General features: G+C 38.9%; 1 protein-coding gene across 1 annotated transcript in view; it reads left to right on the top strand.

Moving 5' to 3' along the window:
- Nucleotides 1-15636, top strand: part of LOC121922129 (contactin-associated protein-like 4) — a 363219-nt gene that overhangs the window by 206602 nt on the left and 140981 nt on the right.

Below are 15636 nucleotides of genomic sequence, written 5' to 3'. Positions count from 1 at the left end.
CCATGATATTTCTAGCAAGAAAATTATCTTTCTTGTGAGAACTGATCTTGCTTGAAAGTGAAGGGAAAGAATAATGTGTTTTGCAGAGTTGTGGCTGGTAGGGAATGCTGACAGAGATGTTTTTCAAAGTGCTTGGATCAGATCAAATGAATGACCTGAAATTTTCTTTGCTTCAGACAATTCCTATATTAATCTGATATGAGCCTGGGGAAGCTCACCTGTTTTTAATTCACAGTTTTCCAATGACACTTTGAACCTCTATTCATCTAGCCACTTATTTGAGAATAAAACCCACTGACTTCTATAAGATGACTACTGGGTAGTCATAATATTTAAGAACCTTGATTGTAGAAATATATTATTATTGTAGTATATGTTATTATTCATTCATAGATTAAATATAGTTTGTGTACTTGAGTGAAGTGAACAAAGCTGAACACCATGCAAACAAATCAGACACTTCGACCTTTTAAGGTCTGAGCTTTGTGTATTTCTGTACCTCTTTGTCTAACCCTTACAGCCTGTGGCTGAAAGATTTGCTTTTTCCACAGTTATTGATAAAGGGAAATATTTGTACCTCATGGGGGGGGGATAAGTCTGAAATGTCAGTTTTTAACATGAATATGAGTAGAAAATGCATCTGTTTAACCTTTTCATTAGGCTGTTGATCCGTCTTGATCTTACTGTCTTTCAGTGTTAAATCCTTAGTCTTTCAAAGCATTATTTTACAGGTAAAATAGTGGCATGCTTTGTATCTCTCTTATTGTATAATATAAAATGATGCAAAAGGAGTTCTTAGAAGAAGTAGATATCCTTTTCTCGGATTCAAACAAATGTCTTGTTCAAGTTTTTCTTTCTTTTTTCTTTTAACTAGAAACCTTATTTCATGTGACCAGTTGTTTTTTTCAGGATGTCTCAGTAATTTCTCATCAGATTTTCTAGAGAATCATTATAAACATGCACAGAATAGGAGATGTTCCCTCATTACATTTCATGATTGTTCAATGGAGAGCAATGTGTTCATTTCTTAGTGCATCTTGGATTAACTCAGGGGTAAACCACAACAGGGAGCCAAAGGGGTATAGTGGTTTGAGTGCTGAACTAGAATTCTGAGAGACCAGCATTTGAATCTCTTTTCAACCATGGAAATCCACCAGGTGGCCTTCACCATTCTCCCAACCTAAGAGGAAGGCAATCTAAATTTCCTTCAGAATAAAGTTTGCTAACAAAACCATATGATGGTGTCACCATACGTAAGAGTCAACTTGAAAGCACATACAGCAGCAGCAGCAGCAACAACAACAACAACTGTACTAGTGGTAGAGGCCAATTTTCCCACTCCCACACCCAGTGGGCCACACTGATTTTGATTTAGCATTAATTGTATACTTCCAGCTTTTATGTACTGTATATATACATGTGTAAGTCTAGAATTTTTAGTCCAAAATTGGCCCAAAAACCTGAATTGATTGATCCATGGATCAGTGTAGGTGGTGTACCCTTGGTGTGTGTGTTTGTTTTATAAAAAGAATTATCCCCTGGAGAAAGGCAAAAGTGTAATCTGTCTTGGAAGCATTGCCCCCTTCCATTCTCTCACCCATCCAGCCTTTATTGTGAGCACAAACAGTTCTGCCAGCTGGAATTTCATAAGTTCTTTGGCATTGTTTTCCTTTGCCTCATCCTTTAGATCCTTTGTTACATACCTTCTCTGAATAGACTAGTGTAAGAAGGAAGCTTAGTTCAACCCAGGAAAACCTAAAATAAGCATTGACCCTCTCTATGCACTCTACTGCAGCACTGCTTCTGGCCTTTCTGAATGCCTGGATGGGGAAATAGTGGTGTTCTTTGGCAGCTTTTCCTTTTCTTCACCCTTCACAGCCTTTGTTACATGTCCCTAAGTTTTACCCTCAAAGTATTCACATGTCATATCAAAGTGCATAATTTTGGCCCCAAATCTGCCCTCAATTTATACATGAAGTCAGCTTATAGTCATGCATAAGTGGTACCTTTCTTTTCAGCAACACAATATCAAAGGATATCATGGAGAGAGAATAGAACAGAGCCATCACATTTTAGTGTATCATGTGGCAATTCGAGTGATTTGGGATTATTTTGTCTATTTTTAAAAAGAAGGTGGGAGTCTGGGAGCTTTGAAAGTATCCTTGGACTGCAAGAGGAACAGAGGCTCCATGCAGCCAATGGATTAGCCAAAAAAAAAAAAAAAAACCTTTTAAAATTATTTCAGAATTGGGGCATGTAGATTTCAGTTCCTGTCTTTTCTTCCTCTTCTCAAAGCAAAAATCTTTAAGGTAAGATAGGGAGTGGCAGTCACTTTAAGAAACATGTGGAATGCTATTTTCTTCAGTGGAACTGGGACTTGTAATATCTGTTGGGAGAAGTTGATCCTTTCAATATCTGAAGGAATGTCTGTTTATGCCTTTCTATCCCCTTTTCCTATCACCAAGTTGGTTTCATACTACACTAGGATTCCATGTTAATTACCATAGTTCCATCATATGGAATCTTTGGGTTTACAATTTAAGAAGGGGGTTCACAGCTGTAGAATCTGAGTGCCATACCAGACTATAAACCCAAAATGTCCACATCCATGACAGTTAAAGTAGAATCAAAGCACTATAATAGTGTAGTGTGAAAAGGGCCCAGGACTGTAACTACAATAAAAGTGAGGTGACTGCTAGTAGTAGGCAGTACCACCTCAACTCTGGTCATGAAAATTTGACTGAGGTTGTACAGGAAGATATTATGATAAAAATGCATTAAATACATCAAGGAAATTGCATTTTATAGCATTAAAAGCACGCAAACATTCCAAGAAGTAAGATTCCACCCTTCCAACTTCCTTTCCCCCATGAAGTTAATTGATCAAAACATAGACATTCAGGTTAATGAAGGACATGAATTGCATTTGGGTTATTTTTTATTTATTTTTTAGTAAAAACGTGGAAACATTTCAGTGGAAAGAAAATGTAAATGTGTGAAAAGCAAAACTGACTGATTGACCTTTCCAGGCAGTGGGCAATGAGTGATTATCTCTTAAAAGGCTGGCTTGGAAATATTGCATATTTACTCATGTTTGAAGTGCTGAATTAGGGATACTGAACCTTAGATGTGGGGAGATGGTGTTCCTTGCCTAAGAAAACTCTATGAAATTCATGGGGTGGCAATAAGTCACTTGAAGGTGCACATGTACATGCACATACACGCACGCACACGTGCACGCACACACACACACACCCCTTATCTTGAATAGCTATATAGTAAACAGTTGCAACATGGTTTTGTTGTTGATCTACAATGTAGATTCTTGAGAAATTTATTCAACTGATTTTTGATAAGAGATTTTCAAAATTCATAAGTTTTTCCTTAAATTTGATTGAAAAACTTGAGGTTTACAAAGCTGAGGTGAAGAGAAAAGCAATACATTCACTGATGTAAAAATTAAAAATCCAAACATTCACCATGCCCTCCAACATTTTATGTGGACAAGCTGCAGCCTCTCTGCTTGATTTTACTGGGAAGGGCAAGTATCCTCTCCTCACTGCTGAGGTATCTGAATGGAAACATCCTTTACACTTTGAGTTCAGTTTTCATCTGTGAGGTAAGAAAATGGCAAAGGCAGAAACTGGGAAGAAGAGAAACTGGAACCTGAAAATGGGTGACAGCAAATTATTAATGCCAGATCAGGACAGTTGGAGGGTGTGCATGCATTCATACATACATGAAGGCTAACATATTCACCCATCTCTAATTATAGTTTTAGATCTAGGCCTGAGGTTATTCTACAATATCCAGAGTAGTGCTGCTATCATTCCCCACTCAAGCATCATAACTTTAAAAAGGTAATGTTTCTACTGGCCAAAAATTAGGACTATCTTCCAGGACTAAGTCTGGTCCTTCAAGGTATCTGGGACTATCTTCTCTCCTAAGGTGCTGTTAGTTATTTCCTGAACAAAGTCAGTGATTTTCCCAGTTTAAGGTCTTTAAAAAAAGAGAAAATCTGAAAAACAAACCAGAAGTCACAACACTTCAACCATGTTGTCTGCATCCTCAGGTTATAACTTCTGAAATTTCCCAAATAAATGGTTCCTTGGATACACTCTATTTTCAAAATATATTCAAGGAATATTTAGGCTGAGACATTAGTGAACTATTTTATATTGAGATTTATTCAACCAATCTTGATTGCCAAAACCCCCTCATTTCCCAGTTCTAGAGAATTCTGAATAAAGCACTGTGTAGACACAGGTGACTCATTTATGTGAGTTCACAAATAGCTACTGGAAGACCCAAGTTGCAGATAAGAAACCTGTTTATCTACTCTTGGTGGGACTAATAGTTGGATTTAGCTCAGATATCACTGGACTACCACATCCAGCAATCCTAGCCAGCATAGTCGATGGTGTGGAATGCTGGGAGATGTGTGTGTCTATATGTGCCTTCAAGTTACAAGCTCAAGTTGAATCCAGACAAAATGGAAGTACTTACGGTAGGAGCCCCCAAACCAGGTATTGGGCTGCAACCTCCAGTTCTAGAGGGGCTCACGCTCTCCTTGAAGGACTGTGTTCACAGTCTGGGGGTGCTTCTTGACTTGTTGCTTCAGATGAGGAATCAGGTGAATGCAATGGTCAAGAGCACCTGTTATCAGCTTTGGCTGATACACCAGCTGAGCCCTTTCTTGGAACAGGGTGACCTTGAAACTGTAGTACATGAGCTGGTAACCCCAAGACTTGATTTTTGCAATGCGCTCTACATGGGGCTCCCTTTGTGCCTAGTCCGGAAACTCCAGTTGGTACAGAATATGGCAGCCAGGTTGGTCACAGGAACAGCAAGGAGTGACCATATAACACCAATATTGAAGTCACTCCACTGGCTGCCTATTAGTTTCTGGGCACAGTACAAGGTTTTGGCTATCACCTTTAAAATCCTACATGGCTTGGGCCCAACCTATCTAAGGGATCGCCTGCTTCCATACAATCTGCCCCGTACATTCAGGTCCTCTGGGAGGTATTTACTACAGCTCTTAAAGACCAGGTTGACAGCGACCTCCCAGAGGACATTTTCTGCAGCCGCTCCCAATTTATGGAATGGCCTGCCGGACGAGATCCATCAACTTACCAATCTAGAGAGGTTTTAAAAAGCCATTAAGATGGATCTCTTCTGGCAGGCCTTCCCAGAATAAAATACTCGGCCACGAATAAGACTTCCATCAGTTGAACTCTGCCCATGATCATGATTATTATTTGGATTGTTTGGATTTTAGTATGTAGTTTTTAATCTTATACTGTTTAATCTTGTTTTAAGTGGCACACTATGTATATATGGATGTATTTTAACTTGTTGTATGCCGCTTTGATTGCCTGGATAGAAATAAAAACTTTATTATTATTTATTTGATTTGATTTCTGCCAACCCCATGAATTTCATAGGTTTTTTTAAAGGCAAGTAATATTCAGAATTGGGCTTGCCAATGCCTTCCTCTGATATGTAACCCACTACAGTTCCTGGTATTAACTAGCAGTCTCCCATCCAAGTAATGGGAGACTTTTGGCCCTCCTTATTTTCCAAGATCAGATGATATCTGGTAACTTTAGGATATGTAGGTGTGCTGGAACTAATTTTCAGCAATATCCAGAGATCTGCATTATTCCCACCCTGAATTTAGCTCAATAATTACTTTCATTTTCACTGAAGCACAACAAAATATGAAGCAGAGGGAGGGGGGAATTATTCCACGAGCAGTTAATTTCCTTTATATTCTTGGCCAACTCTGAAGCTGTGACACAGACAAAATATTGTTATGATTACTATTAATATTCTGAGTAGTACAACATTGCAGGTTCAGCATAATGAATTAATTACAATAAGATTTCCACACTGCTGTTTGTTCAGTAGCTCAATCTTTGGCTTTATACATGCTAGGTACTGCTATAAATTGCATATGAAACTTTTTATTGCACTGTTTTATTACCTGTGACCCTCTGGACATAAGAGTTACAAACCATTTCCATCACAATTTTTGTGTTGCATACTTAATGAGGTTCTTTCTTTCTGGTCATTTAATTCCATTTTCACAATAAAATGTGAAATGGAATGCAGAACAATGTAGTCAAATAATTTTCACCTATTCCTTTATACTTCTGTCAAGAAATAAGCACCCAAATCATTATTTGGTACTGTTACAGATATTGCGTTAGCCTCACATCATTAAAAAATACATGTAGCTCACTGCTTCCTTAAATGGGTGCATTGTTTCTTTTCACTTCATTAAATATACCACTACAAGGAAAAAGGAGGCACCTGAAGTACAAAAAATACCTTTTCCCCAAACAATAAAAAATTCACCTTCTTTATTGAAGAAGACATAATAAACTGATTGAAAAGGGGTATAGTAATAGGAATTCGAGGGAGGATTCAAAATATAGCAAGATAACCAAATTCAATGCTTTCATCTAGAAAAAGAATCTCTCTGTGTTCAGGAACAAAGATTATAAAATAGTTTAATGGCAGAGGACAAATGTTGCATTCAGGTTTAATGTCAGGCTTTGCCATCTCAATCTACATCAGAGAAAAGCTCCCTTCTTAAAAACTATGGCAAGCCAACTCAGCATGGGCAACAGTCACCTACATGAGCTGATAGTTCACTGATGAATAAGGCAGTTTCATATGTTTATGTGGAACCATGTCATTGTGCCAAAATGTCATTCACAAGATAAAATGATCGTAAATAAGAAAGAAATTAACCTCCTGGTTTCATAGAATTATAGAGTTGGAAGAGACCACAAGAGCCATCCAGTCCAACCCCCTGCCATGCAGGAACTCACAATCAAAGCATCCTTGACAGATGGCCATCCAGTTTCTGTTTAAATCCTCCATAGAAGGAGACTCCACCACTCTCTGAGGGAGTGCGTTCCACTGTCAAACAGCTCTCACCGTCAGGAAGTTCCCCCTAATGTTTAAGTGGAATCTATTTTTCCTGTAGCTTGCATCCATTGTTTCAGATACTATTCTCTGGAGCAGCAGAAAACAAGCTTGCTCCAACCTCAATATAATAATATATAATAATAATAAATAATTTATTTATATTTCCCACCTCGATCCGCAGGGATTACAATGATACAATCAATAAAATAATATTATTAATAAAATTACATAACAATCATAAACATGGCAGTCATAATCAAAGGAGTGGAACATTTCGTTTAATAAGGTTCCTCTACAGGGTCGTGTGGGTAAGCTTGCCAGAACAGATCTGTTTTAAGTGCCTTCTTGAAAGCATCTAAGATGGTAGTAAGACGGATCTCTTCCAGTAGGCAATTCCACAATTTAAGAGCAGCTGCAGTAAAAGCTCTATGGGAAATCATTGTTAGTCTAGTCATTCGATATTCTAATAGATTCTTCCTGAATGTTCTAAGAGTGCAGGGCAGATTATGTAGGGAGAGGCGTTCCCTCAAGTAACTTGGGCCCAAACCATACAGGGCTTTAAAGGTAATAACCTACACCTGATACTGCGCCTGGAAGCTAATCGGTAGCCAGTGAAGAGATTTTAACACAGGTGTTATGTGGTCAAACATAGAAGTACCAGTGATCATCCTGGCTGCCACATTTTGTACTAATTGAAGCTTCTGAACTGGGTATAAGGGTAGCCCCATGTAGAGTGCATTACAGAAATCTAAATGAGAGATTACCAGTGCATGTACCACTGCTTCAAGGTCCTTTTGGTCCAGGTAGGGACCATTTTGCTTGCCCTTCTCTGGACATGCTCCAGCTTCTCAACATCCTTTTTGAATTGTGGTGTCCAGAACTGGACACAGTATTCCAGCTGAGGCCTCACCAGAGCAGAATAGACTGGCACTGTTACCTCCCTTGATCTAGACACTATACTTGTATTAATGTAGCCTAGAATCATATTGGCCTTTTTAGCTCCAACATCACACTTTTTACTCCTGTTCAATTTGTGGTTTACTAGGACTCCTAAATCCCTTTCATATGTAGTCTTGTTAAGCCAGGTGTCCCCCATCCTATATATATGCGTTTCATTTCATTTCATTTTCTTTTCTTTTTTTTCTTTTTTTTCTTTTTTTCCTTTTTTTATTTTTTTTGCTCTAAACATTTCTCTGTGTTGAAACTGAAATTGGCTGCATCAGCTCCCTCACTGTCCATGTTGAGAAGTCTTAGGTAAACACTGAAACAGGACTGTGGGCTTCCCCCTCCAAAAGTCCCCCATTAAACAACTACGTAAAGGACCTCAGTTGCCCTGGCCTTTTCACCAAGCTCTATCAGTGAGCTCAATCAACTGACGTTACACTTCTGTAGAAAACTCCTGGTTGCTAGCTCATTCTGGAGGCAAGTCACTGACCCACTTCCTCTGAGCAAAACCCCCCAGAAGCCCCACTCAACATAGGCATCCAGAAACTGCTTTCATTCTTCTCTCTGACAGGGACAAGATTTTCTGACAGAAGGAAGAAAATTTCTTAAACTACTCATTAGTTTTTTCAAGAAGAAAACATTCAATAATCAAACCCTTACTAACAATAGATTAAGCCCATGGGTCCAAAAAATTAATGAACTCCCCCCCCTTTTTTTAAATACTAAAACGAGACTGCTAACATTAAAGCAAAACAGGAGATTATCTGAACAGTCACCTTTTCCTTACCCGGGTTACCTGTGAATCTATTTGTATTTATAGTAGTATGCATATCTACAGTGTAGAGCTTAAAAGTAATGAATTCCAAATAACAGTTACCTGTAACTGGTTACTTTTGGAGAGTTACAAGGGTATAACCTTAACACATTATTTTTAAATACACCATGGTGAAATCATGAAATTACAAGTGCTTCAGCTGAACTGCTGTTTACACACCACAGCCTTCCAGTCTGTGGGGATTCTGTTCCGGGGTCCCCATGGATGAGAAAAAACATGCATGCTCAAGCTTTGGCATGACTGCATGCATGAACCGCTATTGAGAATAATGGGGTGAAGAGATCCACAGATGCTTGAATCTGCCAATGGCTGGCCCACCAATTCATGGAAGTCATTTATGAAGTTCTCAGTCTGAAAGGAAAACAGTCCCTTACTTCAGTAAACTAAATGATCTTCTTTGTGACATGTGCAGTACACTTTCAGCATTCTGCAAAACAGACAGCATACTCTCTTGATTCACACTGTTTAAATTAAATTCACCTGACAATCAATATCTATTTTAATTCATAAAATAAATGTAACCATTGCAAGGACTGCCAGTGGATCTGTGTTTTTGATCTATAATTAAAGTAGGAAGTTGTCTCCCTTGGCCTTGGATGATCTCATGCTACACAATTCTCAGCAAGATTTTAGGCCAATATGAACCAAATTAAAGAAATAATATTGGGCCAGAAACTTACAACACAGATGCTGGATGAATAGTTTTTATAAGATGTACTTGAAGAATTCTGTGCAAAGACCACTTGAAATTCTTCATATTATGTTATAGATGAGAAATTTACATAATTAATTTCTCCAGAGAGGAGAAATTATTTAACAGTTTCTTAGGAGAGGGAATCACCATTGACTGTGGCTGCATTTTTTTCCCTCCTCCCTTCTCTTTTTGTGGAGTAGAAATGGTTGAGCAACAAACAGATGATGGTGCACTTGATCATGTTACAAGGTGACTTTACAGTGCAGATACATATACAGTGGAATCTCACCTTAAGTGGGGGGATCATTTCTGGACACCCTCCCCCCACATAAGCCAAATTCCGCCTATGCTGGAACTCCATTATAATGAATGGGGGTCATGCACATGGTGGCCGCACATGCCATTGAAACTATTACAGCGCTGCTTCTGCGTAAATCGGAAGCCATGAATGGCGCACCTGTTTATGGAGCAGGCACGCTGTAGATATATAGATATATGTAATTTGTACACATAAATTTGTACATACATACACACATAGAGAGGATGGAAGGCTTTAGCCTCAGACTCAACCCAACAATAGTGTGCCAAATTGCTGTTTTTGGAGTCCAGAGGTTGCCACCTTGCTAAATTGATAACTGATTGATTCTCCTCTCCCAGAATCATGGGGAGGGAATTGGGGGAGGGAATCAGGATATCGAAACAGGATTGCTCCTGACAGTGCTGCTGAGGCAGTGGTGTTGATCAGTAGAGGGCAGAATTTAACCATAGGAATTTAACCAACATAATATTTGTGCAACTATAAACTGCAAAATGTGTGTCTGACCATGAGTACAGCCTCCAGGCTGCAGGTTGTGCACTTCTATAGTAGGCGGCCCTCACTATCTGCAGGGGATCTGTTCTGGATTTCCCGTGGATATCAAAATCCTCTGGAGAGGGAACTCCCTGTGGAAAAACTGTGGCAAGTCAGATTTCAGCTGTGTGTATTCTTCTGTTTCATATTCACAATCTTCTCTCTTTCAAGTCATAGAATCATAGAGTTGGAAGAGACCACTAGGGCCATCCAGTCCAACCCCCTACCATGCAGGAAATCCAAATCAAAGCATCCCTGACAGATGGCCATCCAGCCTCTGTTTAAAGACCTCCAAGGAAGGAGACTCTATCACCTTCCGAGGGAGTCTGGCCATCTGTGACAGCGATCTGCTCACTAACTGTGGTATCATTATTATTAATTGTTCTTATTATTCTTGGTAGCATGTTTGTTGTTATCTCTAAAATTACTTCAGTTGTTACAAATTTACTATGTTTTTTCCCCTCAGTGACTCACGTAGTTCACACAGAACACATTCCCTTAATACACTGGACTTCTCTTGTCTTTAAATTTCTTTTCACTGAACTGCGAGTCTAAATCCCATCCCATTGAATTCCTATTCCTAACTGCACTTCCTGGCAGTTTTGAAAACACTTTCTTTCCTCAGGAGGCTTGACACACTCTCACCAGCGCACACACTTTCTCTCCCTTTTATATCTGCTCCTCAGGCAGGCCCCCACCTTCTTCAGCTTGTCCCTGATTGGATACTCCAAACATTCTATTTTGCTAGTGCTTCTCCATACCATCTAGCATAAATACTGGTGCCACTAGTATGGGAATGCCAGTGCAGACGTTTGTAGTTAGAAGGAAACTGTATTGGGACAGGATGTGTGAAACAGAATCTTCAATGTAAAACATTCTTATACGAGTGTGCCAGAATGACCTCTAGTGGTGGGAGATCATTTCATTTCTCACTGCTGCTTTAGAAGCTACAATAGTCATTTAGGTTGCAGGAGAGCAGTCATGACCCAAAGCAGATGGGTCAAAAGGATCACACAGGGACCACATCAGCCCTGATGGTGCCAGGACTGCAGCAACTGCACAGACCTATTTCCAAAGTGGGTCGTCGCCAACATTGGCAGGATCAGAGTTTCACCGTTCCTTTTTTGCCGGCTTTTCTGGGTTGGAGCACTCTTCACACATACTCTGCACAGCTTCTGGATGCTTTCGGGGCCTGTATCATATAAATACCCCACCCTTAAGGCAGCTAGAAGCTTCTCTTTCCTGTTCATCTGTTTTGAGTCCATGGTAGATAGCATAAGATTTCTTGATGCCTACTTCATGCAATGATGGTCTTTCTGGACTCCTTCTTGGTGATTTGTTTGATCCTACTTCTGTGGTTAGTTCCAGAAGGTAGGACTCTGATTTTCTGATTGACTTCAAGCATCTTTTCTTTGGGGGGGGGGGCATTCTTTTGAATATCTATGTGAAGCCACTCGGCAAAGTCATCAGGGGATTTTGATGGGACACCATCAGTCAGCTGATGATAAACTGTTTGGTTTCTGTTTGACACCTGAGTTGGGTGAGACTGTACAGGGGCAGAACTGTATCAGAATGCAGTAATGGATTAGATTAAAGCCAGTGAACTGAAATATAGTCTTGACAAGATGGTGGCTCTATGGATGAATGATTCTGTGCACTGGGGGGCTAGTGTGTTTTGCGGGGACTCACAATCTCTCTAAAATAACAGGTGTGTCATTTGCTGTAGTATTAAGGATGGAATTAATATTCATAATTTTTTTTAATTCTAGGTGAAAAGGGGATTTACTAAGTGATAGGAAACCCTGTTGAGAAGAGTCTTGGACATATGAGCATCTTTGCAGTACAGGACTTATTCCTCATGAAAAAAATGGGTGTGCATGTGTGTGTATGTTTGCAGAGAACATCACACTTTCTGCATTTAAAAAATGTAATTTTATCTACAGAAAGCAAATTTCCTTTGCAGAAAACAGCACTCCTTCACAGTAGTGCTATTTTCTGTGCAGAAAACTCTCGTGGATTTTTCATAGAATAAATTGAAAACTGTAAATAGTTCTTGAAACCTGCATAGTGAATTTTTTTGCAGGAGGGAGAAAAATGGTTAAATTGTTTCTCCTTGTACACTAGAATAACAGTTACAAAGGTTTGCATCCCTAGGGTAGTATCATATCCAACTTTCTCATTAGAGACCCAGATGTCCTCAATAGCACAATGTGCCTTTTCCCATCTTTGGCCAACTTTCAATTTACAGTGTTTTTTAAAACAGAAGTAAAGTACAGACAGTGATCTATGCTCTTCAGAACTCTTTGCTGGGTTATTGCACTGTGTTGTGCATGAAGCTGCCCTTGAAAATAATTCAGAAGCTTCAGTTGGTGTATAATACAACCATTAGAAATTTGACTAGTATGGCCAGTTTCATGCATCTAAAGCCAAATGTGAAGCTACATTGATTGCTCTCTTATTTTTCGAAGTCCAGCATTTGATATGCAAATGCCTGAAGAGGCATCATTTCTCATACTAGCTCTGCTACAGTACAAAAGGAAAGAAGAGGTACCCTGACTATGTAATGTCCTCCTAAAAGACATGTACCTGGTGCCTAGTCTTTCCAGCATTAAACAAAACTAAACAAGACATTCCAGTTTATTTTAAAACATGTTACTTATTTTATCTGCTCTTTTATATTATGGTAGTATTGCACATCTCCTTGAAATGTTCAGTTGTGTTGTGATGTTCAAGATGGGTTATGCATATCTTCTTTAAAGCCTAAGGACTTGGAGTGTTATAATTATAAAGGAAAGGGTTTGCTAGTAGGTATATTGATGCTTACACAATCTCAGCCTGGGATCTTAAGAAATTCCAAAATGGAGGTGTCCAAAAGATGTCTAAAATAGCTGAAAAAGCCACTGAACTTTCACATTTAGGTATGGTGCATTCTAACCTGACAAAATCTGTTCATTCCTGTCTCCTCACCTCAAAAATAATAAAATAAAGTAATAAAAAATCTGGGAATATATATTTTGACTATGTAACTATTAAATTTATTTATGTAGTTAGTTATTGAATTTATGTCGTGCCTTTCTCCCAACATGAGATTCAAGATGACCAATGAATCTGCTACAAATAAACACCTAGTAGGAAATTGTCATTGCTACAATTTGATAAATTATCTAACTAGGGTTTGCTGATAATATTGCTCAGCTTGGTTTCTGGATAAATCATAATTAAAAACAGCACACATCTTTATAACTAGATGGTGGGAATATGATTTTTCAGTGGTTGAAAGTGGAGCTGACAGATTCATCAATCAGTGCAGAGGGCTTTGGATGCCTAGCACTTAAAAGTTTGGGTTTGAACCCCTGTATCAGAGCTTGGAAAGTTACTTGTAATTGTATGATGAATCAATATATGATGATGTGCTGAGGTTATCGTTTGTTGAGAAACAGTAAGTAGGTGATCTAGGTCTTCAGCAGATCCTAATACTAATTATTCTTAAAAGGAGCTTTCCGGCTCTTGCCAGTGTTACCAGAGTAATCACTGTAATGTTAAAGTATAGTTGCCAACTGTGTAGGTCTATGTGGAAAAGTTTAATGATGGGAAAAGAAAAGACAAAGCAAATTAGAATGCCGTTCCTAAAAAAGGTGCATGCTCCAAGCTTCTGAAAGGCAGGCTTAGGGGAACCAAGTCCAAACCAGGAGATTGTGGGAAGGCAGAGCTGACACTGAAATAAGGAAAATAAATTTAAAAAGTTAAATATGCTGCATGTGCACTACATTTTGATAATTCTGTATTTATATTTGTACACAGTAGCTGTTCTCTTCTCCCCATAATGTTAAAGAATCCAAAATTTGATATTTTGAATTCCCATCATTGATTGTTCATATAAGAATTGTGTTTAGCTTTCTAGCTGCCAGGGATGAAATGGATCTAGTTACAATCTCTGTCATTTTTACATGTTTTTACATGTTTTTGGAATTCAAAACCCTTGGAATTCCATTCCTTTCATTTCCACTTTTATCAGCATTTTTAATCCCATCAACACATCTATTTAATTGTACATTTTCTTTCTGTCTATTTAAAATATGTATTCTAACTTAAAATATGTATTTTGAAGCATTTTTGATACATTTGCACAACTGAGAGCAGTATCACAACATGAGAGAGTTCGGATGTGTACATAACTTCAGAAAGTGAGGGATCAGTCACTTTGAACATGGATTTATTAAGATCAAATATCTTAAACAACCCTAGGCAATAAACCATCCCATCACCAGAAAAATGATTGCCTGAGGCAGGGTCTGATGTTGATGAGACAGTGCTGTCATGAGGTCATAGATGAAGAACTTCATGAAGAAAAATGACACTAGCCATAGGATACAAGCTGTCCATCTAATCCTGGATCACTGTGCTGTGTGAAGCTGCATGTCCGAACTGATTTGGGACAGTATGCTATCAAAATTAAAAGCAAGCATGCCTGACTCCAGATTATCGATCATGTCTAAGAACTGAATTATGTTGGCTGACCACATAAAGATGTATATGGAAAAGTCTCACTAAACTGTTCCCTTTTCAATTCTGAAGCACACAGTGATGAATGTGTGCTGCTAAGGATGTGCTGAACCCCACTGGATTTTTGTTTGTTTGTTAATCTCACCAATACTGTTGGTGTGCTAAAAATCTGCCTTTTCTCCAAAATTTTATTTCCCCGAGAAAGAGGATTTTGTTTTCTCCCTCATTGCCAGGACACTTTGGAATGAAATACTCATGGTGGTATTTTTTAGCATACCTTGTAATCAGAACATGGCTTAAGGCACGGTGCATGTGCCTATTTTATCTCTCTATTGTTCTTGTATGAAGACTACTCACTTTAGAAAGGTAATGGAACCTGTACTTGACAATGTAGCACACACTATGGAAATACAGGTTCATTGTGGTTTCTTCTGAACCTAGCTTTGACCCTGCATGCTCAGTTGACACTGACAGCTATGGCCAGAGATATCTTTGCCCAAGGTAAAAACAACAACATCAACAATGCAAAGGGGGATCTAGCAAAGGGGGATCTGGCTGTGATGACAAATGCCTACATTACACCATGGCTTGGCTAAATTTGGTCTACATGCAGTTGAAATATGCCCAGAAGCTTCCACTTATTCAAAATGTGACACACAGAGTGTAAACTGGAATATGCTATTTGAAGTTGTGTGCTATTAAGCCATTTCCAACTTATGATGACTCTAAGGTGAAGCTATCATGGAATTTTCTGAGGCTGAGAGTATGTGACTTGCCCAAGGTCACCCAGTGGTCTCCCATGGCCACATAGAGATTCGGGACCTGGTCTCCAGAGCCATAGTCCAAATTACTTCTGGATAAATTGCT

Source organism: Sceloporus undulatus, chromosome 2, assembly GCF_019175285.1.
Source record: "Sceloporus undulatus isolate JIND9_A2432 ecotype Alabama chromosome 2, SceUnd_v1.1, whole genome shotgun sequence".
Classification (NCBI taxonomy): Eukaryota; Metazoa; Chordata; class Lepidosauria; order Squamata; family Phrynosomatidae; genus Sceloporus; species Sceloporus undulatus.
Note: the sequence above shows the minus strand (reverse complement) of the source record. Positions and strands in the feature narration are given on the sequence as shown.